The sequence below is a fragment of the Schistocerca piceifrons genome, chromosome 6 (genome assembly GCF_021461385.2).
Source record: "Schistocerca piceifrons isolate TAMUIC-IGC-003096 chromosome 6, iqSchPice1.1, whole genome shotgun sequence".
Taxonomy (NCBI): Eukaryota; Metazoa; Arthropoda; class Insecta; order Orthoptera; family Acrididae; genus Schistocerca; species Schistocerca piceifrons.
In genome coordinates, this window is record NC_060143.1 from 66,914,415 (window position 1) to 66,940,068 (window position 25,654).

The window sequence follows — 25,654 nt, forward strand, 5'->3', positions numbered from 1 at the left end:
AAATTTGTTAACATCCAGTATTGATTTAAGTGTTAGGAAGTCATTTCTGAAAGTATTCGTATGGAGTGTAGCCATGTATGGAAGTGAAACATGGACGATAAATAGTTTGGACAAGAAGAGAATAGAAGCTTTCGAAATGTGGTGCTACAGAAGAGTGCTGAAGATTAGATGGGTAGATCACATAACTAATGAGGAAGTATTGAATAGGATTGGGGAGAAGAGAAGTTCGTGGCACAACTTGACCAGAAGAAGGGATCGGTTGGTAGGACATGTTCTGAGGCATTAAGGGATCACCAATTTAGTATTGGAGGGCAGCGTGGACGGTAAAAATCGTAGAGGGCGACCAAGAGATGAATACACTAAGCAGATTCAGAAGGATGTAGGTTGCAGTAGGTGCTGGGAGATGAAAAAGCTTGCACAGGATAGAGTAGCATAGACAGCCGCATCAAGCCAGTCTCAGGAATGAACACCACCACAACAACAACAACAACAACAACATGACGTACATTCAAAAGTTCCTTTCAGAGTACTGGAATGTGCGAACAAAGTAGTAAGTGCCAACTATGTGTAGAAATGAGAAACAAATCTGACTGCGAGAATGTAACCGAAATATGCCCTGTCTAAACCAACACTGCCTGTTGCAAAAAAATAAATAAATAAATAAAAATAAAAATAAAAAAATACATCACTGAAAACCCATATCTCATGTATTTGACTTACTGCATCACAATGGAAAACACTGTGCAACTGCTCTCGTAGAAAATGAAGAAAAGGGTGCATCTCAGTTTCTAAGCTGCTGCTAACTGCAGATAATCGCTCTAGTACAGTGTGAGCCGTTAAATACATGTAATGCAAACTTGGTTCTTATAATATTTATCTCTCATAAAAAAGGATGGTCATCAAGTAATGGGAGCTGGATAAGGTCGTAGGATAATCTGAGTTACTCTCTAGACAAAAATTCTTCTCAAGAAACTGTATTAAAATAAATTCCGCTAAAAGAATCTAGATACTGTTCCACTAACAAATTTTCGCCATTGAAGGCTTACAAGCAATAAGAAAAGATTTCATTACAAATTAAAATTAAGTAAGGTCAACACTGGAGACAGAAAAATGTAACTCAGCTCGAAAATTTATTCTAACACAGAAGTCCTCATACTGATGATTAAATTTTTTTCTACGAACTTGCAGCATGCCGAAGATGAAAAATAGGTCCGTAACTTGTTTTACAATGGAAACAAATGGTTGTGGCTCCATCATAAGTTGCGGTGAGAAGTTTTTTTTTTTTTTTTTTTTTTTTTTGTTGCTCCTTGCTGGTGACTAGTTTCTGACACCTGTGTCCATTTTCAAACCATCAATACCGTAAGTGTGCCAACACAGCCGACGGGTGCAGTATTTACTGTTGGTGAGTCGGTCATAGTGCCGCTTTGATCATCACTGCAGGGGCAGTTTTTGTACAAAGGCTATCGCCTGTATTGTCACACGTACAATATGGATGGTTTGAAAATGGACACAGGTGTCCGAAACTAGTGAACATCAAGAAATAAAAGAAAGATACTTCTCAAGAAAACTTATGACGAAGCTTCAAATATTTCTTTTCGTGTTTTCAGATCCATTAACATTGTGACAAAACTTTATAATAATAGCAAGAAATTTCTGATTTGGATGTTTCTGTTGAACCAAGAATATCTAATTAAATGTTGCCGCAATGAAGTAAAAATACATTCATTCCTTACCTTAAATCCCACTGTTTTCAAAATAGTGCCTGTCTTAGTAAATCCATCTCATTCAGTGCAGAATGATAATATTCCTTTTTGTAATAATAATATCTTCCATCGGATCAATAAAATAATTCCCAAGATCACAATGTCCTGCGTCTTTCCTGTAAAAGCTCACTATCGCGACACCCTGCTACAGTTTTCTGTCTCCTCGCGATCAACACTGAACACCTGCGCACCTTGGTAGAGGAAAGGTGACCTAACTAGTCTCCGACTTGTTCCTGACGATACAAATATTACATGTGCGTCCTAAAACATCCAAATACAAGAAAGTTTTCTGTAAAATTACTTACACACCTAGATCGTCTGTTAATGTGTGTTTACATTTTATCTATGTTCATCCCTTTCCGTCTACCCTCATGGACAAAAGTTTATCGGAGCAAGATCCGGCATTATTAGACGCCAACAGAAGTGACAGTTGCGGTTGACTCGTCGAGCACGTAATCTCAGATTTGGATGCAGAACGAATCCCTCACTGTGGAGCAGACTGTGCACTGCTTTGAAACTTCGTAGCAGATTAGAACGGCCCGAAGCCTGGAAAGTCGGAGGTAGGTAATATCATAAATGCAACTGGGGGGCAGGTCCTAGACTGTATCTGGGTAGTTCAGCCTGTAGGACTGTTGCCGGCTAAAGGCAATCAAGGAGCGGGGTTCGAGTCCGGGTCCTCTAGGACTAATATGCTTCCTAGGCACATAGTATCCCATGACAGTTTAGTTTTCTAAGTTTCAACACACACCTGTAAGTAAGGAATCTACCCAGATTAATCCTTGCGGATTAAAACTCTTTGTCAGACAAAGACTTTAAGCATTTAGTGGCAAATATCATACAGACTGTCCGCCTGGTTAGCTGACTGGTAACTTATTTGCCTACCAAGCAGCAGGCCCGTGTTCAGTTCCTGGACGGGTTGGAAATTTTCTCCGCTCGTGGACTGCGTGTTGTGTTGTTGTCATCATCATCATCTCATCATCAAGTCGCCCACTGTGGCGTCACCTGAATGGAGCGTTGCAACCCGGCGGCCGAACTTCCCCGGATGGGGCCTCCCGGCCATCGATGCCACACGATCATTTCACTTTCATCCTACAGACTGACATATACTGGAAGCTTTCTATAAAAATTTATCTACACTCATGCTCATAAATTAAAGATAACTGCAGAATGTGGAGCCACACAACGTGGCACTACACAAAACTGACGCTAATAGCATAGACACGTAGGGAACACACACGACACAGATCTGTAAGTCCACGGTATTGGTGATAAGTTGAGAAAACCGTCCCGAAACACATGTGCTACAAAACGCCACTGTTTCCTGCGCATGTACCCCGACATCAGTATGGGATATGATAACCATGCACACGTACACAGGCCGCACAACCGGTTGGCATACTCTGGATCAGATGGTCGAGCAGCTCCCATTCTTGCACCAGTGCCCGTCGGAGCTCCTGAAGTGTCGTCGGAGTTTGAAGATGTGCAGCGATACGTCGGCCGAGAGCATCCCAGACGTGCTCGATGGGGTTTACGTCTGGAGAACAGGCAGACCACTCCAATCGCCTGATATCTTCTGTTTCAAGACACTCCACCACGATGGCAGCTCGGTGGGACCGTGCGTTATCATCCATCAAGAGGAAGGTGGGACCCAATGCACCCCTGAAAAGGCGGACACACTGGTGCAAAATGACGTCCCGACACACCTGACCTGTTACAGTTCCTCTATCAAAGACATGCAGCGCTGTACGTGCAACAATCATAATTCCACCCCACACCATCAAATCACGACTTCCATACAGGTCCCTTTCAAGGACATTATGGGGTTGGAATCTGGTTCCTGGTTCACGCCAGATCAAAACCTGGCGAGAATCACTGTTCAGACTATACCTGGACTCGTCCATCAACATAACGTGGGACCACTGTTCCAATGACCATGTACTGTGTTCTTGACACCAGACTTTACGGGCTCTCCTGTGACCAAGGGTCAGTGGAATGTACCTTGCAGGTCTCCGGGCGAAGAAAAACCATGTCTGTTCAGTCGTCTGTAGACTGTGTGTCTGAAGATAACTGTTCCAGTGGCTGCGGTAAGGTCCCGAGCAAGGCTACCTGCAGTACTCTGTGACCGTCTGCGGGCACTGATGGTGAGATATCGGTCTTCTTGTGGTGTACACTCTGGACGTCCCGTACTGTAGCGCCTGGACACGTTTCATGTCTGCTGGAATCGTTGCCATAATCTTGACATCACACTTTGTGGCACACGGAGGGCCCATGCTACGACCTGCTGTGTTTGACCAGCCTCCCGTCCCCCTAATATTCTACCCATCATAACGTCATCAATATGTGTTCTTTGAGCCATTTTCAACACACAGTCACCATTAGCACGTCTGAAAACGTCTGCACACTTACTCGCTGCACCGTACTCTGACATGCACCAACACACCTCTGCGTATGTGGACTGCTGCCAGCGCCACCGCGCGACGACCGCAGGTCAAATGCACCGCATGGTCATACCCCGAGGTGATTTAAACTCGCAAACCGCCCACCAGAGCGTTGTTTCACCATGCATCAGCATTATCCTTAATTTATGAGCATGAATATATGTAAATGAAAATACTGAATATAACTTTCTCCTCGTGTAAAGTGCGCTTTAGATACCGTATTGAATTGCTCAGCAATACTGACTGTTTCTTGTCGCATGTGAACTGTGTCGCGAAACAAAACTTTAAACTTATTGAAATACTGAATTTGAAATAATGAGAACTCTCAATAACTATTTAAGTGAAAATCAATACTGAAATACATTACGAAAATTGAGCAGCATGAAGGGCAATTTCTGACTTGAAATGTCGACAGAAATAAAATACCGCTCCACTGAGAAGAAAAATAACTGTCTGAGATTACCTACACTGTTCACTGTAAATTAATCTGCTTGCTTTGCGCAAGACCTGGCAATTCTGACTACGAACTGTTTCCTCATACGAATGCGAAGTGAGATCTGCCCTGAAATAAAAGCGACTTACCTCATGCTCAACGTGATGTTTTGTGTCTGATGTACTGACGTCCCCGAAAGCAAATACGAATCAGCAGATGCAGCACTTAAAGAAAACAATAAACTACTCACAGAAAAATTCGATTTCTCCTTGTCAGAAGCAATCTGTGGCTTCGTATAACGTAAGGTGCAATGCAAACACGACGAAATATACAAAACTTTACTAAGAAAGATGGGGGAGGGTTTCACTTTAAATAGAGTCATTCTTGGCAAATTAACTCTAGTTAGTGTCAAAAAGTTTGTACAACGTAAAAATACTGTAACAATTACGAAATTCTCTCATTACAAAAATTACAGATATTCCAACCAATTGTGTTGTTTCTGACACAATGAAAACAAAGAGGTGAAATTAACACTAATGGGCCAGACGCAGTGGCCGAGCGGTTCTAGGCGCTGCAGTCTGGAACCACGCGACCGCTACGGTCGCAGGTTCGAATCCTGCCTCGGGCATGGATGTGTGTGATGTCCTTAGGCTGGTTAGGTTTAAGTAGTTCTAAGTTCTAGGGGACTGATGACCTCAGATGTTAAGTCCCACAGTGCTCAGAGACATTTGAACCATTTTTTTTTTACACTGATGGTGAATGTTATTAGTTATGAGGGACAAAGATTTCCTTCAATTAATAGTTCTGAGAAATAAGCATTTCATTCTTGCACATGCATTGCTTACCATGAAAAATTCCTCCAAAAATAGAATCAGAAATATGTCTACAACTACCGTCCCATGTCCAATTTTTGTATTGGTCTCTTGTTCGGTTTTAGGAAAACAAGCGAAGAGCTCTTTTGGCGACACTGTCTCTGGAGGGCCCCTTGAATTTGTGCGCTCAACGACCTGACGTTAATGCTAATCAACTCGAAACCGGTGCAACGTATAGATTTTTTAACAGTTATTTCTCAACACAACATATCCTGCAACACCCTTAGAAGCTTTTGAGACTTTTTCTGGCCACCGTGTGTACTATAAAGTAATTAGATTCTTTTGTACTCATTTTTAATTTCTATGTGGATTGAGGGCGTTCAGTGTACTTCTGCACAACCTTTAAAAAAGTGGTTTTCTAACAGAGTAGGTTATTAAGAAATATGGTGTAAATGTGTTTATTTCTCTTCAAATCTTCCTTGTACCATTCCCAACCGTCGACTCCCATTCTTCCTGAATCACGTCGTGAGACAAGTCCACCCCTCGCACAGGCTTTCAGTGTACTCTTTCCATCTGTCCGCTCTCTCCTCCTCGCTCAACAGTGCAATTCTCATTTCGTTGTTGTCGTCTTCAGCCCGAACACTGGCTTGATGCAGCTCTCCATACTACTTTGTTAAGTTCTTCCCGCAATATCACATCTCCTATCTCCCAGTGCAGTTACGCCCGTGCTGACCCTCACGTATGCTAAGCTAAAGAGACGGCCGCGTCGTTTGGGGCGCCCTGGTTTCTCCAGCAGTGGGCGACAGATTGAGCGAGACGAGTGTGACGCAGGAAGCCTGCCGCCTCACTCTCTGCGCTTAATGCCCGCCGGAAATCCAATCAGGGGCGACGACGCGGCGCGACGCGACACGTCACCACGCGGGCGGAACACTCACTGCTCGCTGCTGCCCGCTGCTGGATGTGACACGGGACGTGGAAACCGAAACCCCGTCCGTCGATGCGCTGCGGCGACACTAAGTGGCGGAGCGAGGAGGCCCAGCCTAACCTCGTGGCGGACTGCCATCGGATATCTCGTCTCGAGTGACAACTTGTGACGAGCGCAGCGTGCCGAGTCTCATCTGACCACGAGTGGTCATCTTTATTTACGCATCGGCGCTAAAATCCCGTGCGTTGTGTGCTGTGCAGCTTGGAACCTGAACAGTGAAAGTGAAGTTACGATGGACTATCCTTTTTACCAAAAAATAAAACTTAGTGACCCCTTTTTCATAGGCCACAAGAAGTATACTTACCACCAGGGCTCCAACACTACCGTAAGCTACCATAGAGTATCGTAAGCAAGCATATAATATTCCTGGCAGGCTTGGTAAACTAAGGTCATACCCGCATTACCTGTAGGTTTGCTGTGTTGCATATCTATTGGGCGTTACCTCATATGATCGCTTTGTTTACATATGCGATTAGTGTCTTCGCAGAGTCTCCTAGAAACCGGAAGTGGCGAACAGTCTAGGAACTCAGTGAGAATATACCGGGTGGTCCATTGATCGGGACTGGGCCAAATATCTCACGAAATAAGCGTCAAACGAAAAAACTACAAAGAACGAAACTTGTCTAGCTTGAAGGGGGAAACCAGATGGCGCTATGGTTGGCCTGCTAGATGGCGCTGCCATAGGTCAAACGGATATCAACTGCGTTTTTTAAAATAGGAACCCCCATTTTTTATTACATATTCGTGTAGTACGTAAAGAAATATGAATGTTTTAGTTGGGCCACTTTTTTCGCTTTGTGATAAGATGGCACTGTAATAGTCACAGACGTATGGCTCACAATTTTAGACGAACAGTTGGTAACAGGTAGGTTTTTTAAATTAAAATACAGAATACTACGGTATATTGATAAATTTCACTTGTGGGCCGTCTGACAGCAACTGAATAAAACACAATTTTAGTGCCATACGCGTTTCGCCTTTATTTTCTGCAAGGCATCATCAGTGGCAGGTTGCGTAGAGAGTTTCTTACATATTACGCTCCTGTTGCATTTTTGGTGTTGTTCTTCTTCCTATGAGCGCCAATTTGCTGTTTTTCCACATTCCACAGCACTATGCACTGAACGCTTGTTTTTATGCAATGCATAAATGTGGAAAAACAGCAAATTGGCGCTCATAGGAACAAGAACAACACCAAAAATGCAACAGGAGCGTAATATGTAAGAAGCTCTCTACGCAACCTGCCACTGATGATGCCTTGCAGAAAATAAAGGCGAAACGCGTATGGCACTAAAATTGTGTTTTATTCAGTTGCTGTCAGACGGTCCATAAGTGAAATTTATCAATATACCGTAGTATTACGCGCAACTGAGGAGGACAGGACCACAAAAGTTGAAGATGTAAAATACAGAATGTAGGTACGTTTGAACATTTTATTTCGGTTGTTCCAATGTGATACATGTACCTTTGTGAACATACCATTTCTGAGAACGCATGCTGTTACAGCGTGATTACCTGTAAACACCACATTAATGCAATAAATTCTCGCCGGCCGGAGTGGCCGTGCGGTTCTGGGCGCTACAGTCTGGAGCCGAGCGACCGCTACGGTCGCAGGTTCGAATCCTGCCTCGGGCATGGATGTGTGTGATGTCCTTAGGTTAGTTAGGTTTAATTAGTTCTAAGTTCTAGGCGACTGATGACCTCAGAAGTTAAGTCGCATAGTGCTCAGAGCCATTTGAACCATTCGAGCCAATAAATGCTCAAAATAATGTCCGGTAACCTCAATGCATTTGGTAATACGTGTAACGACATTCCTCTCAACAGCGAGTACTTCGCCTTCCGTAATGTTCGCACATGCATTGATACTGCGCTCACGCATGTCGTTAAGGCGTTGTCGGTGGATCAGGACACCAAATATCCTTCAACTTTCCCCACAGAAAGAGATGCGGGGACGTCAGATCCGGTGAACGTGCGGGCCATGGTATGGTGCTTCGACGACCAATCCACCTGTCATGAAATATGCTATTCAATACCGCTTCAACCGCACGCCAGCTATGTACCGGACATCCATCATGTTGGAAGTACATCGCCATTCTGTCATGCAGTGAAACATCTTGTAGTAACATCGGTAGAACATTACGTACGAAATCAGTGTACATTGCACTATTTAGATTGCCATCGATAAAATGGGGGCCAATTATCCTTCCTCCCATAATGCCGCACCATGCATTAATCCGCCAAGGTCGCTGATGTTCCACTTGTCGCAGCCATCGTGGATTTACCGCTGCCCAGTAGTGCATATTATGCCGGTTTAATTTACCGCTGTTGGTTAATGACGCTTCGTCGCTAAATAGAACGTGTGCAAAAAATCTGTTATCGTCCCGTAATTTCTCTTGTGCCCAGTGCAGAACTGTTCAGAGTCGTCGCCATGCAATTCCTGGCGCATAGACATATGGTAAGGGTGCAATCGATGTTGAGTAGCATTCTCAACACCCACGTTTTTGAGATTCCAGATTCTCGCCCAATTTGTCTGCTACTGATGTGCGGATTAGTCGCGACAGCAGCTAAAACATCTACTTGGGCATCATCATTTGTTGCAGGTCGTGGTTGACGTTTCACATGTGGCTGAACACTTCATGTTTCCTTAGATAACGTAACTATCCGGCAAACGGTCCGGACACTTGGATGATGTCGCCCAGGATACCGAGCAGCATACATAGCACACGCCCGTTGGGCATTTTGATCACAATAGCCATACATCAACACGATATCGACCTTTTCCGAAATTCGTAAACGGTCCATTTTAACACGGGTAATGAATCATGAAGCAAATACCGTCCGCACTGGCGGAATGTTAAGTGATACGACGTACTTATACGTTTGTGACTATTACAGCGCCATCTATCACAAAGCGAAAAAAGTGGTCCAATTAAACCATTCATATTTCTTTACGTACTACACGAATACGTAATAAAAAATGGGGGTTTCTATTTTAAAAAACGCAGTTGATATCCGTTTGATCTATGGTAGCGCCACCTAGCGGGCCAACCATAGCGCCATCTGGTTTCCCCCTTCAAGCTAGACGAGTTTCGTTCTTTGTAGTTTTTTCGTTTGATGCTTATTTCGTGAGATATTTGACCCGGTCACTATCAATGGACCACCCTGTATAAAGGGCCGCATAACATAGGGAACATTTTTGTTCTGTATAGTTATTCTTCTGTCTGTTACTTAAAAATAAACAATATTTAAAGCGAAATCGTAATTGTCAATGTTTAATTCAGGTTTTATTAGAAAATTGTTGAAATGTAACATGAGACATAGGAAATTGTAGTAATTATTTTTTTAAAAAGCAATACAGATTTATCATATGGCCATAAAAAACGTAAGTTGATAAAAAAATGTAAAATTAAAAAAAATTACGCAAAACAGAAATATATCATACATCACCTTAGTACCTTGATGAACTTATATAAATCACGGTTCTGTCATTCATAAACAACTTTCGCATTTATCAATAGTTACAGGTGACTCTTGCCTTTGATCGTGATGAAGAACGTTCTATCAAGACAAAATAACAAAAATAATCATATAGATTTTTTATGTTTGTGCATGTAATCTGAGCTCGTATCAAATGTAATTCGTTTCGTTACATAAAGGCGCAGAAGTTACGCGATCAACTAATTTATATTAATTATAATATGCAATTTATAATCTGTAATGATATAAAGAACACAACTTACGAACACTGAAGGATGTGTGGTTCTAAACACTTGGAAACAAAGAGAGCAATGGTCGGCTCCCAGTTTCTCTCCAACACATCAGTTCATGTTTCTTTTCCTAATAGTGCTACCAATATCACCGGTAATCCTACCATTTACTGCGTCATTTTTGTATTCTACTAAAAATGCTTACCATCAACTGCGTTTCTTTATTGCTTCTCCGGCCGAGGTGGCCGAGCGGTTCTAGGCGCTACAGTCTGGAACCGCGCGATCGCAGGTTCGAATCCTGCCTCGGGCATAGATGTGTGTGATGTCCTTAGGTTAGTTTGGTTTAAGTAGTTCTAAGTTCTAGGGGACTGATGACCACAACAGTTAAGTCCCATAGTGCTCAGAGCCATTTGAATCATTTACTGCTTCCACAGGAAGACATCGTACGACTTCTGTACCCACCTAGCATCTAAAAGTAGCCCGCTACACCAGCTGTAGTTTCTGCTTGTTGTGAAACATGAGTTTTAATTGTCATGAAACGTGTCTTGTGTCTTTCAGGAGCCGCGGTAAGTTTACATATCACAAAATAATGTTTTTTAAAAGCTAAATTTATTTTTCGTCAAGACATGGGAAGTATACTTGCCAAAAAATTAATATTTCTTTTTGTGCACTTTGAAAAGCATATTTAATACCAGTGCTGAGTTTCCGGGCATACGCTCGAGAATGTGTCCCCTTTTAATTTTTTGAATCCTCGTAGGGAGAAAAAAGCTACATTTCTTTAATATTCAAATACACCAAAATCATACGTCAATGACGTCATTAGCAAAAGCAGGTAATGATTTAAAATTTTGTTTGCATCTAGGGCATTTATAAATGGAATCTTGGTATTCCTTGCAGGCGTCATTGCAGCCAATCTCACAGTCTTTTCAAATCGTGACGAGAATATCTATCTGTACAGTATTATTGAAATCTTTCGGCATGTAAATGGTAAGAGTCACGGAAATAAGTAACAGTCTTATGCGGTCAGGCTTTAAAATACACAAATCAAAAAAAGTATTCTATCACCCCGGTTCCCAGAACTCCTGAAGATAGACGTTGACTGTGGATATTGTATCACAGACACAGTCCCTTTGACTGTTCACAGATGTCACTAAACCCACTCAAAGATGTAAACAACCACGCATGAGCAGCGCCTATTAGACGGAGGGGATCAGACAGCCGATCAGTTCCAGTCATTCCACCAGGAAGGAGGTACACGGCTCGTGTTGTCTGTAGTTCAACCATGTCTAGACGGCCAATACCGCGGTTCGATCGCGTCCGCATTGTTACTTTGTGTCAGGAAGGGCTCTCAGCAAGGGAAGTGTCCAGGCATCTCGGAGTGAACCAAACCGATGTTGTTCCGACATGCAGGAGATACAGAGAGACGGGAACTGTGAATGACATGCCTCGCTCAGGCCGCCCAAGGGCTACGACTGCAGTGGATAACTACCTACGGATTATGGCTCGGAGCAACCCCGACAGCAACGCAACCATGTTGAATGACGCTTTTCGCGCAGCCACAGGACGTCGTGTTACAACTGAAACTGTGCGCAATAGGCTCCATGATGCGCAGCTTCACCCCCGACGTCCATGGTGTGGTCGATCTTTGCAACCGCGACACCATGCAGGTCGGTACGGATGGGCCCAACAACACGCCGAGTGAACCGTTCAGTATTGGCATCATGCTGTCTTCACCGATGAGTGTCGCATATGCCTTCAACCAGACAATCGTCAGAGACGTGTTTGAAGGCAATCCGGTCAGGCCGAACGCCTTAGACAAACTGTCGAGCGAGTGCACCAAGGTGGAGGTTCCCTACTGTTTTGGGGAGGCATTATGTGGGGCCGACGTACGAGGCTGGTGGTCATGGAATGCGCCGTAATGGCTGTACGATACGCGAATGCCATCCTCCGACCATTAGTGCAACCATATCGGCAGTATATTGGCGATACATTCGTCTTCATGGACGACTCTTTGCGCCCCGATCGTACACATCTTGTGAATGACTTCCTTCAAGATAACGACATCGCTCGACTAGAGTGGTCAGCATGTTTTCCAGACATGAAACCTATCGAACATGCCTGGGATAGATTGAAAAGTGCTATTTATGGACGACATGAGCCACCAACCACTCTGAGGAATCTACGCTGAATCGCCGTTGAGGAGTGGGACAATCTGGACCAGCAGTGCCTTGATGAACTTGTGGATAGTATGCCACGACGAATACAGGCATGCATCAATGCAAGAGGACGTGCTACTGGGTATTGGAGCTACCGGTGTGTACAGCAATCTGCACCACCACCTCTGAAGGGCTTGCTGTATGATGGTACAACATACAATGTGTGGTTTCATGAGCATTAAAAAGGGCGGAAATGATGTTTATGTTTAGCTCTATTCCAATTTTCTGTACAGGTTCCGGACCGCTTGGAGCTGAGATGATGCATAACTTTTTTTCATGTGTGCATATATATGGGGCGAACATTAATAAAGCCGTAAAAGTGCAGAGACGTACTCCTGAATGGAACTGGAAGCAAAAAGGTCCCATGAAAATGTGTCCGCAAAAGGACGGTGTAAGTGCAACGACAAGAAGTTATTCCGGAACACAGTACAGAGCTGGATCGCATCCACGTCACAACAGATGTTCAAAGTGGCCTCCATGGGATGCAATCCACGCGTTCACACATCCCTCTCACGCAGTAGACATAAAATCGTACTTTGGCTTACATCATGTTGGTGCGTCACAAGCCTGAACTTTGTACTAGGACTCATCTCAATACCCTGTAGAAACCGCCCACCAAATCTGGTGTAAGCACAATCCGCCGCCTCCTGGCACGTTCCCCTAAGATCACACAAACGCCCAAAAAGAGCTGGGAATGTTGTGTGATGTGGCAGGTATCTCTGCTGCCTCTCGACCGTTTCCATCTGCTTGGCCGTACACAAACACCGTCTAGGTTTGTTTCCGGAATGAACACCGGTTCAATCTGCTGCTTACAGTACGCTGCGTCAATCACACAGCGTGGAACACACAAGAAACATGCGGCATATGGTCAGAGGAAATTTCATTCGTCAGCGCCATCTACCGTGGCAACGATGCGTTTCCGGACACATGTTCATAGGACCTTTTATCTTCCGTTTCCAGTCAGGAATCCTTCCCTGCAGTTTGTCGGTTTTATTAATGTTCATTCTGTATATATTGTGTTCCAGATACGGCAGGATTGCTTGTGTTAAATTCCAGCCGGCCGCTGTGGCGGTTCTAGTCGCTTCAGTCCGGAACTGCACTGCTGCTACGGTCGCAGGTTCGAATCCTGACTCGGACATGGATGTGTGTGATGTCCTTAGGTTGGTTAGGTTTAAGTAGTTCTAAGTCCACGGGACTGATGACAGATGTTAAGTCCCATAGTGCTCAGAGCCATTTGAACCATTTTTTGAAATTCCAAACTGCAAAGCTATCTCGTAGCAAGTTGCGACATTGCAATCCTTGAAGTTTCATCAACAGTCGTGTAGCAGGTCAAAGCGCTAGCATCGTCGCAGCAGGTGTCCTGGCCACGAATGTAATAGTATTTGTCTGACAGTCTTCGCGAAGCAGTGATCCGCTAGGGTAGCCGAGAGCGCTAACGCGCCCCTTACTGGAGTCGGGTAGGCGCGCCGGCCCCGGATCGAATCCGCCCGGCGGATTAACGACGACAGCTGGTATGCCGGCTAGCCTGGATGTGGTTTTTAGGCGGTTTTCCACATCCTCGTAGGTTCTTAGTCCTGCTGTGGCTAACCTATTTATAGAGACTTTTGAACAACGGGCGTTGCAGACTGCCAGTAAGAGTCCAGCCCGATGGTATCGCTATGTCGATGACACGTTTGTTTTATGGACACACGGAGCAGAGGAGTTTGATGCCTTCCTGACACATTTAAACAGCATTAATCCGAAAATCCAATTTACTATGGAGACGGAAAGGAATGGGCAATTGAATTTCCTGGACCTGTCTGTGATTAAACGATGGGACGGAACATTGGGCCATAAAGTTTATAGAAAGGCCACACATACTGATCGTTATCTACATAAAGATTCAAACCACCACCTAGACAAAAAAGAGGTGTAATGAAAACCTTGGTAGACAGTGCGTACAAAATTTGTGAACCTGTTTATTTAAAAGATGAGATTTAGCATCTACGGTCAATTTTTGTGAAGAATGGCTATTCTAGCAAGGATATAGATCGAGTACTTCGCTCTAGGCACGGAATCAGGAGCAACGACGAACAACAGTCGCCAAAGGGCAAAGTTTTCTTCCGTTCATTAGTAAGGTCACAGACCGCATTGCGAAAGTGTTAAGCAAGTATGGGGTGGAAACTATTTTCAGACCCACCAGGAAAATAAAAGAATATTTAAGATCGGCAAAAGAGGCACGACACCCTTTGGCTACACCGGGGGTATATAAAATTTCGTGTAGTTGTGGCCAGGTTTATATCGGTACCACAAAGAGAAGTGTGAACACCCCTCTTGTTGAACATAAGAGGAATTGCTGCCTGGCAGTCCGGAACCGTGCGACTGCTACGGTCGCAGGTTCGAATCCTGCCTCGGGCATGGATGTGTGTGATGTCCTTAGGTTAGTTAGGTTTAAGTAGTTCTAAGTTCTAGGGGACTGATGACCACAGATGTTAAGTCCCATAGTGCTCAGAGCCATTTTTTTTTTTTAATTGCTGCCTGGACCATACGGATAAATCGGCCGTAGCGGAACATGTTTACCAGGAAGGTGATCGCGAAATAAAATTCAGCGAGACGAGCGTCATATCAAAAACCTCGCATTATTATGCACGCATGTATTGAGAGGCTATCGAGATTGATAAACACCGTAACAATTTTAACAGGAAAGACGAAGGTGTTAAACTGGATAATATTTGGATGTCAGCGTTGCACCGCAAACGTGACGATTGATTACCTCCAATCGAGAATGTTGGCATTACCAGAAACAATCTCATAGCCGACGCCACGTGATCGACTGTGGCGCCCTCTGTACTGCTTATATAATCAGCGCTTCCTCGAGTTCTCTTCGCAGTTCGCCGCTTTACCTTCGAGGATGTCTCCCGCAGTCGGAGACGAAACGTCAGGGGAGAGTTTTCTACTTCGACCACGGCCTATCAGCCCGGAAGTTTTAAGTGAAGAAGAACAGAATGTTTTGAATCAATACAGTGATTTTGTGAACACAGTCCGTGACTTTTATTTTTCGTATTTACCAACGGAACTAGGACACACTGGTTTTTTGATGTCGTGCGAGATTAAGAAGTGAGATGAAATTTCACACACTGTTTGGGGCCGTTAGACGATAAATATGTGGTTCTGGAGTACCCAGATAACAGTGAAAGCAGCTATTTCAGTTATAAGCACAATATCAGTGTTCTTTTATTAGCCGTAGATCTTATTTTTGAAGATCCTTAGTCATTTTGTTTCACTCTGCCTACAAACAAGGAAATTCCTTGTGTTTCTAGCTAGACATAACATAGTGGCAACGCAAAGGCAAATCTGAATGCGTGCGAAAAGCTTAGTCTTTTCACAGGAGGACGTAGTAAAACAAGGCTTCAACGGAAAAAACCGCGTGCAGATGCAAGACTGTTGAATGTCTGGAGTGAGGCAGACTGTTGAGCGTGTTCACAAATCAGAGGCGTGCGTGACTGCACCGTTACATGCACGATGCAGCGTGTACGTACAACGTTGCACCTAGCTCGCACGGAACCATGCACAGGTGTAAACACGCATTAAGACACACAGCTGCTAAGTTTGCATGCAACACGACTTCCGGAAGACGAGAATCGAGTGTGGAAAATCGATTTTCGTAGTTCATGTATTAAGGCGTGAATCTATTTCGGCAACCAGGTCAAACATCGGTTTTCCGATCTTCAGTTGTCTTCCACCAAAGGCCTCTACAAATCAGCTGCTCCGGTTTTCGACATAGTCAATAAGAGGGGCGTTTCTCTTCAGTGAAGTATAGGAGGTGGACGACATCTTGGCCAGTCCAGAATTCTTACTTCTTGGTCGCTGCACAAAAGGCATGCCGTAAAGATTAATCGCTATTTTTAAAAGCAGGAGGAAGTGAGAACCTAAGCTCGTTGTGAAAACGGTAGTACGTTAACATGGGAGTGAAAATGCTTTGTGATAAAGGAAATCCGGCAGCTGGAATCATATTTCCAAAATCGGTATTCTGGTCTTTACATGGCCAACCAGAAGCAACATTTACGAAATCGGACTTACATATACATCTACACACACACTCCGCAAGCCACTATAAGGAGCATGTAAGACGTTATCCTGTACCACTACTGTAGTATACATTCATCGCCTTTCCTGTTCCACTCTCAAATGGAGGGAGAGAAAATGCCTACCTCTATGCTTCAGTACGTACCTGGACTCACATTCGGGGCGACGGCGGATTAATCCAGTGTCCGGTCATTCTGATTTGGTTTTCCGTGATTTTCCTAAGTAGCTCCAGGGAAATGCCGGGATGGTTCCTTTGAAAGGGCACGGCCGATTTCCTTCCTCATCCTTGAAATAATCCGTGTTGTGACTTGGCAAGGCAGCCAAGCCACTATGAGGTGAAGCCGAAAGGCACGCGTTTACGCTCACGCAGGCTGGCGTGAGATCTGGAACAGTTAAAGGAATAGAGACTAGCGAATACTTAACTTTAATCCATAATTGGTGAACATCGGTCTGACGGTACATGCATCACAAGATAAATAGCAAATGATAATGGCGCCTTGCTAGGTCGTAGCAAATGACGTAGCTAAAGGCTATGCTAACTATCGTCTCGGCAAATGAGAGCGTAATTTGTCAGTGAACCATCGCTAGCAAAGTCAGCTGTACAACTGGGGTCGAGTGCTACGAAGTGTCTCTAGACCTGCCGTGTGGCGGCGCTCGGTCTGCAATCACTGATAGTGGCGACACGCGGGTCCGACGTATACTAGCGGACCGCGGCCGATTTAAAGGCTACCACCTAGCAAGTGTGGTGTCTGGCGGTGACACCACAATCCGAGCTTGTATTCCGTCTCTAATGACCTCGACATCGACGGGGCATTAAACATTAATCCACTTTTTTCTTCTTCAGCGCAAACCCTGATTTCCCTTATGTTGTCTTCGTGGTCCTTACGCGAGATTGTACGTCGGTGAAAGCACATTCGTTACATAGAATATAACAAAAAGCCCTCCAGGGATTTCCATTGGACTTCACGAAGCATTTCCGTAAAATTCGCGTGTTGATCGACCCTACCGATGAATAATATGACAGCAGGCCTCTGAAGTACTTCGATGTCTTCCTTTAATTCGACCTGGTGTGGATCCCAAACACTCGAGCAGTACTCAAGAAAGGGTCCACAAGTGTTTCAATATACCGAAGTCGACCATTTACCTACACTTCAATCGATCTTAAGCGCTCATTCCATTTCATCTCGCTCTGAAAAGACAGAAATTTAGTCAGTAAGACCTGACGTTATCAGATGACGGAGAATACTGTCTTACGTATTTTTATAAGTTTCTAAAAAAATTTACAAAATCTTTTAAATGTCTTGATCGCAAAAAATATATTACGTTACAAGTGATGATTAGTTTCCACTACTGCACAACCATCTTGAGATCACTCACGGTAAGGCACTGTGTCTAAGAATGAAGGCTAGAAAGCCATCATCTGGTACTATACCTCGATACATGCTCTTTACTGAGTCAAGTGTCAGTACACTGTTGGCTACATCAACGAAGTTACAGACTGTTATTTTATAACCCCCCCCCAGTGCAGTCGGATTACCTCCTTGTGTCACATATACTTGCTTCAAACAGCCAAAGGGAGAGACTGGACTTGATGAAAGCCGAAAAAGTAGCAAGACTCCTTCACACACAGAAAGTGAAATTATGATCTACTACAATTTCAAAAGAACAATTTCAAATATTTACCGAAAATGCAAAAAAAATATAAAATAAAATCCTGAACCATGCTTATTATGAAGTGTACCGGTTTACAAAGTTTACATATCTTCTTTTCGAAATGTAACTCTTCAACATTAAAAATGTGAAGTATAAAAGTAAGCAAAGTTGGTCAAGCTTGTTTGTCACCATTTGAAGCCATTCTCAACTTGATTCTATTAAATTCTTCTATTCGCTGCATTTATTTTCAGCAGAGGCAAACAGTGAAAAGAGGCATTAGCAAAAATAAATTGGTTCAGGTACTGACTGTAGAATAAGCTAGAAAGGAGACATCTCCACATAAATCGCAACTGGTGATACGATTCCAGAGCACAAAACTCGTGTACGGAATACAGACAGAAAGGCTTCACTATTCTTTAACAGACAGTTTTTAGTTTTAGTTACGTCATGTTCCGTAGATCATTTACCCGATTATTTTATCGATATGATGTGGAACAGGTCAGAGTACAAGATATATATACAACCATGAATAGTGCTAATATTAATATTACTGAAACTTTTAGTTCTACACATGCAACTACATTTAGAGGTACAATCTTTTTTTTACTATTTTTGAAACAGAAACTCGTCCATGGAGCAGAAGGAGTTGTCCAAAAGGTATGATTTTAAGCTAGATTTAAAACTTGATCTGCTATCTGTCAGACACTTTATGTTGTTGGGCAAATGATCAAAGATTTTTGTTGCTGAATAATGTACTCCTTTTTGAGCAACTGACAGCTTCAATAACTGATAGGAAACGTCATTTTTCCCTCTAGTGTTGTACGTATGAACATCACCGTTCTTCGCGAATTGAGATAGATTATTTGTAGCGAATTTCATCACTTGTGCACTGTTGTACTTGAAAACGCCGTATATCCTACGGTTCAAGAAAATGAGGATCTCAACCTTGCTTTCCGAAAGGAACTTACACTGTAATATGAAGGGCGATCAAAAAGTTTCCTTTCGAAGGCCACACTAGTCCCTTGCCTACATGTCGGTGCGTATATATAGCTCCATCGAAGTCGCACTGGGTTGCGTATGAAGAGGTCCATGTTTGTTCATCTTGAGATGATGATGTTGTTGTTGTTGGTGTTGTGGTGTTTAGTCCTGAGACTGGTTTGATGCAGCTCTCCATGCTACTCTATCCTGTGCAAGCTTCTTCATCTCCCAGTACCTACTGCAACCTACATCCTTCTGAATCTGCTTAGTGTATTCATCTCTTGGTCTCCCTCTACGATTTTTACCCTCCACGCTGCCCTCCATTGCTAAATTTGTGATCCCTTGATGCCTCAGAACATGTCCTACCAACCAATCCCTTCTTCTAGTTAAGTTGTGCCACAAACTCCTCCCCAATTCTACTCAATAGCTCCTCATTAGTTATGTGATCTACCGATCTAATCTTGAGCATTCTTCTGTAGCACCACATTTCGAAAGCTTCTATTCTCTTCTTGTCTAAACTATTTATCGTCCATACAAATACTTTCAGAAACGACTTCCTGACATTTAAATCTATACTCGACGTTAACAAATTTCTCGCCTTCAGAAACGCTTTCCTTCCCATTGCCAGTCTACATTTTATATCTTCTCTATTTCGACCATCATCAGTTATTTTGCTCCCCAAGTAGCAAAACTCCTTTACTACTTTAAGTGTCTCATTTCCTAATCTAATTCCCTCAGCATCACCCGAGTTAATTCGACTACATTCCATTATCCTCGTTTTGCTTTTGTTGATGTTCATCTTATATCCTCCTTTCAAGACACTGTCCATTCCATTCAACTGCTCTTCCAAGCCCTTAGCTGTCTCTGACAGAATTACAATGTCATCGGTGAACCTCAAAGTTTTTATTTCTTCTCCATGGATTTTAATACTTACTCAAAATTTTTCTTTTGTTTCCCTTATTGCTTGCTCAATATACAGATTGAATAACATCGGGGAGAGGCTACAACCCTGTCTCACTCCCTTCCCAACCACTGCTTCCCTTTCATGCACCTCGACTCTTATAACTGCCATCTCGTTTTTGTACAAATTGTAAATAGTCTTTCGCTCCCTGCATTTTACCCCTGCCACCTTTAGAATTTGAAAGAGAGTATTCCAGTCAATATTGTCAAAAGCTTTCTCTAAGTCTACAAATGCTAGAAGCGTAGGTTTGCCTTTCCTTAATCTTTCTTCTAAGATAAGTCGTAAGGTCAGTATTGCCTCACGTGATCCGATATTTCTACAGAATCCTAACTGATCTTCCACGAGTTCGGTTTCTACCAGTTTTTCCATTCGTCTGTAAAGAATTCGTGTTAGTATTTTGGAGCTGTGACTTATTAAACTGATAGTTCGGTAATTTTCACATCTGTCAACACCTGCTTTGTATGGGATTTAAATTGTTATATCCTTCTTGAAGTCTGAGGGTATTTCGCCTGTCTCATACATCTTGCTCACCAGATGGTAGAGTTTTGTCAGAACTGGCTCTCCCAAGGCCGTCAGTAGTTCTAATGGAATGTTGTCTACTCCCGGGGCCTTGTTTCGATTCAGGTCTTTCAGTGCTCTGTCAAACTCTTCACGCAGTATCGTATCTCCCATTTCATCCCCATCTACATTCTCTTCCATTTCCATAATATTGTCCTCAAGTACATCGTCCTTGTATAGACCCTCTATATACTCCTTCCACCTTTCTGCTTTCCCTTCTTTGCTTAGAACTGTGTTTCCATCTGTGCTCTTGATATTCATACAAGTGGTTCTTTTCTCCAATGGTATCTTTAATTTTACTGTAGGCAGTATCTATCTTACCCCTAGTGAGATAAGCCACTACATCTTGAGATACAGAGTCTGTAGTGACTTGGCAAGACAGCCAAGCCACTCGGAGGTAGCCGAAAGGCACGTGTTTAAGCTCACGCAGACTGGCGTGAGGTCTGGAACAGGACAATGTCTTGAGAATTTCAAATAAAGTACGAAGACCTTGGAATACTTAACTTTAATCCATAATTGGTGTACATCGCTCTTGTTGATACATCAATAATAATCTCAATATAAACTGGTAATGGCGCCTTGCTAGGTCGTAGCAAATGACGTAGCTGAAGGCTATGCTAACTATCGTCTCGCCAAATGAGAGCGTATTTGTCAGTGAACCTTTCCTAGCAAAGTCGGCTGTACAACTGGGGAGAGTGCTAGGAAGTCTCTCTAGACCTGCCGTGTGGCGGCGCTCGGTCTGCAATCACTGACAGTGGCGACACGCGGGTCCGACGTATACCAATGGATCGCGGCCGATTTAAAGGCTACCACCTAGCAAGTGTGGTGTCTGGCGGTGACACCACAGAGTCCTAAAGTTAAATGAGCGCTGAAAAATCTGCAGTTGAGATACCAGAAATAATCAAGCATATGGCTTCTTGCTAGAGATGAACCTGTCTTTCTGTTTGTTTGGGTCATTAATTTCAGAAGCATTATAGGCAGAAAAGTAGAGGTAATGGACTTGTACCACTATTGAAAAAAGTCCTCGCGCTGCAGAAACGCCTTCAAATGGAAAGTGTTTGATCACCCCTTCCCCAGTGATGATGGACTTGATAAAGAGAGAACGCTATGCACATGGAGATATTCTTGGAAGAAAAAGAAAATGGGTTTTATCTTCATTTTTTCCTTGCCGGTTGTCCGACACGGTGGCTGGGTCCGCTGTTTCGTCTCTCTGTCGCCATTTTACCCAATCTTGTGACTGCGATCTTCATGCAGGGTGTCAAGCCATCGCTGCGTGGGTCGTCCCACTGGCCGTTTATCATTCACACTCAAACGAAAACCACTCTCTGCAACTATCGGTAAATCTTCATTAAGAACATGTCTGTACCATCGTAGACGCTATCTCTCACCTTGTGCGCTACGGTTCCACCTAGAGCTGCTGATAAAATATCGATATATCGATATTACTTCGATAAACTGACGATGTATATCAGCTATAATTCTTTTACCTATATATCTATGTCAATAGGCCAACATAGAGATACTTTTTTATTTTATAATTTTTCGCAATTTTCGGAAAATATTTGAAATTATTCTTTTCAATTGTAGTAGAACATAATTTCACTTTCAGTGTGTGAAGGAGTCTTATTACTTTCTCAGCTCTCATCAAGTCCAGTTTCTCTCTTTGACTGTGTGAAGCAAATATATGTGACACAAGGAGGTAGTCCGATCGCACTGGGGGTGGCGGTGTGAATGGAACAACAAGACTTCAGATGTTTAGAAACACCACATCATTTGCGTTAGAAAACAATTTTTAACGCAACTAGTGTGCTATTTCTTCACATCGGCGTTCTTCAATAACATTTGCTGGAACTGATGAAGAAAAATCTGAATGACTAGATTGGTCTTTGCGGTGGGCGGAGACGATGAAACTACGTCTTTACTTATTTTTATCATTGAAACACTGACCTACAAAATTTTCCCTGGCAAAGACAACTCAAACTTAACCTATTCATTTATTATCCAAAATATGCAAGCCCAACGTAGTCTGACTGCTATACAGTAACAACATGACTTCCAGCAACTAACACAAAAGAACGGCCCTGCATTGCAAGAAATCCTAACAATAATAAAAGTCCAAAAAGTATGAAATTAAAGAAATATGGAACCAATTTAAACTCTGTTAAATGCCTACACTCGTTTTGTTTTAAAAAAAGTCCTCAGAGAAAATCTTCATAGCACGAACTATAGCAATTACAGCAAGCAGCAACTAGAGCCAGCTAAATAAAAGGATTCTAACTACTAAAGACTCTAACTACCAGGAGGTATATGGTTAGCAAAAGAAAGATTTTGTTGAACAGCATACAATGTACTTAGAAAATTTTACTTTATTCATGTGACATCCAGTTCTAAATATTATGTAGTCGTCAATTATTCCACCACCAAACATTACCAACAACAGCCATCCTCATTCTACATTTCCTTGCATCTCACTTTACAATGCATGTCCTACCAACACAGAGTCTCCACTAAGAAAAAACATGTCCATACAGTTCTCTATCCACTCGCTAACTGCTTGTCCCTCCAACCATAGAACCTCTTGCTGAGGGCGCAGAGCGTTGTCAGCGATATTAACAGTCTATAGCGCTGCCAACATACAAACAGACTACTTACAACGTGTGAAGGAAAATGATGATGTAATTGGCGCTCGGCGCTACCAACAGAAATTGCAACGTTCAACTTCACCACACAAGTTGTGTTGTTCGCAGGAGTTTGCAGAAATGAAAAAACACAGGAGTCGACATGAAGTGTTCCAGACAAGTGCGATAAGTCGATATGTGACGAAACTGAGCGAGGGACCCATCGGACACCTGTTATTGTGCCACTTACATGCAGTTATCATTGTTAGCAAAGTGATTACCGCCAAGCATGAACGTGGGTCGTTTTCCTTTCAATTCTTCCTCTATGGGAGTAAGCGGGCTGCTAGCTTGTTGATTTACAGAATATCTAACAATAAACTAATACATAAATACACGGCTCTGAAACTGACAGTATATTTGCAATGTGCAGCCCATTTTTTTTTTCTGCTGGTACGTCGATAATTTTACTCTGATATATCGATATACCGATAGAATTTTCGATATGTCGACGGACGATACTGATATACTTTTAAATATCGATGTATCGGATTACGGATATTTTTAAAAATATCTGCAGTCCTAGTTCTACACCATGTAGCTTGCGAATTAGTGAGATGATCGTGCAGTGTTAATCAAGGTGTCTACCAGGCCTCTTTGTTTCCATGACAGGCAGTCGTTCTCCAGCATTCAGCATCATACGGTGCAACTGAATGGATAACAGATCGGTATTCTTTCGACGTGAACCTGTTTAGAATCTTCTGGTCACAGGTTTTGTGTCCTGTTGTTACTTCCTCGCCACTGCCACCTGAATCCAGTGCAACTAATTTGTCACATAAGTAATCAAAATCTGTCAGCGAGAAAGCATTGGCAAATCTTTCCTTGATAACTTTTCAAGCGCCTGACGATTAACTGTCTGAATGAAGTAACTGAATTCGCGTGCACACGTTAAAAGTGTTGAAAAGAAACACTGGTGTCGTAATGCTTTAATGTGTCAGGAAATTGGAAGTTCGTAACACAGATTACATTACATAGTGGTAAACAATGAAGCCACCAGATCGACGTTATCCCACAGAGCTGAATGTGAGGATATTCCACTCAAAAAGCAACAGAGCCTACTCACACAGTTGATGAAACGTCTGTTTAAAGACTTAAGATTTACTGAGTACAGTGGTCAACAAGATACATTATCGGTAAGTAACAGCTTTGTTCCTACGATTACTTAGCATACCACATTTCACTAGTATTTCCCCAGTCTCAATTTTATTTTCAAACATTCTGTCCTCTTCCTCAACAAACGCTAGTGCACGCACTGGTCAGAAGTAAAATAGTATCAGACGAGATACATGTTCCTGTAACAAGTATTCCATCTTGTATTCTGCAGTTCAGTTATGTGAAATGAATGTTAAGGAGCTACTGTTTAAGTCCTGCTGTCTGTTTCAACATTTATTCCTCTGCGTTCATGCAGAGAAATGTAATGAAGTACTGAAGACACGTTTAAAAAACAGCACGCTGTGATCTGCATATAGTATTTTTCCATCGCATTACCTGTCATCTAGTGTGAAATCCAGAAACTGTCTCGTATTATTTATTGAACATCCCCGACGTTTGTAAAGTTTGTAGTGGTTTATTTGATGACACTACTGAATAATTGCACCGTATCGAAATAATAAGGAAACAACAATCCTTTCCCACTTAAATGATTTTAAGGGTTTAAAATTAACACAATAGCACGTAGGCAGATACAAATACAACACAAAAAATAAAGCAAAAAATTTATTGCACAAAAAACTATGCTGGTCTCGGTAGGCAGCAGCCAAACAAATCAGGCGTGCTTGCTGTCCTCTTAAAATGACACGCGGGTGGTACGACTGCGTGTTTCTTTCAGAACAATTTTACACGTGTACCGATTGACAAAGATCTGGGTCTGAAACTGTTAACTGAAGTACACACATGATCATAATAATAATAACAATAATGTCGTGTGACGAGGGCCTCCCGTCGGGTAGTCTGTTCGCCTGGTGCAGGTCTTTCGATTTGACGCCACTTCGGCGACTTCCGCGTCGATGGGGATGAAATGATGATGATTAGGACAACACAACGCCCAGTCCCTGAGCGGAGGAAATCTCCGACCCAATCGGGAATCGAACTCGGACCCTCAGGATTGACATTCTGTCGCGCTGACCACTTTTTTTGTTTTGTTTTTATGTTATTTTCTCGAACTCGTGACCTTTGCCTTTCGCACGCAAGTGCTCTACCGACTTTTTTTTTTTTTTTTAGAAGAAAAGAAACCTTTATTATTCACAAAATAAACACAGTACGTCCTGACACATGATAACTGTCCTGGAAGGAACCTCGCTGCCGTCCTACCATGCAGCATGAAATAAAAACAAAATTAAAGTGGGGCCACCTCCGGCACCCTAAAGGAAAGTATTTATAGATATGAAAACAAAATCTGAAATACATCCATTTT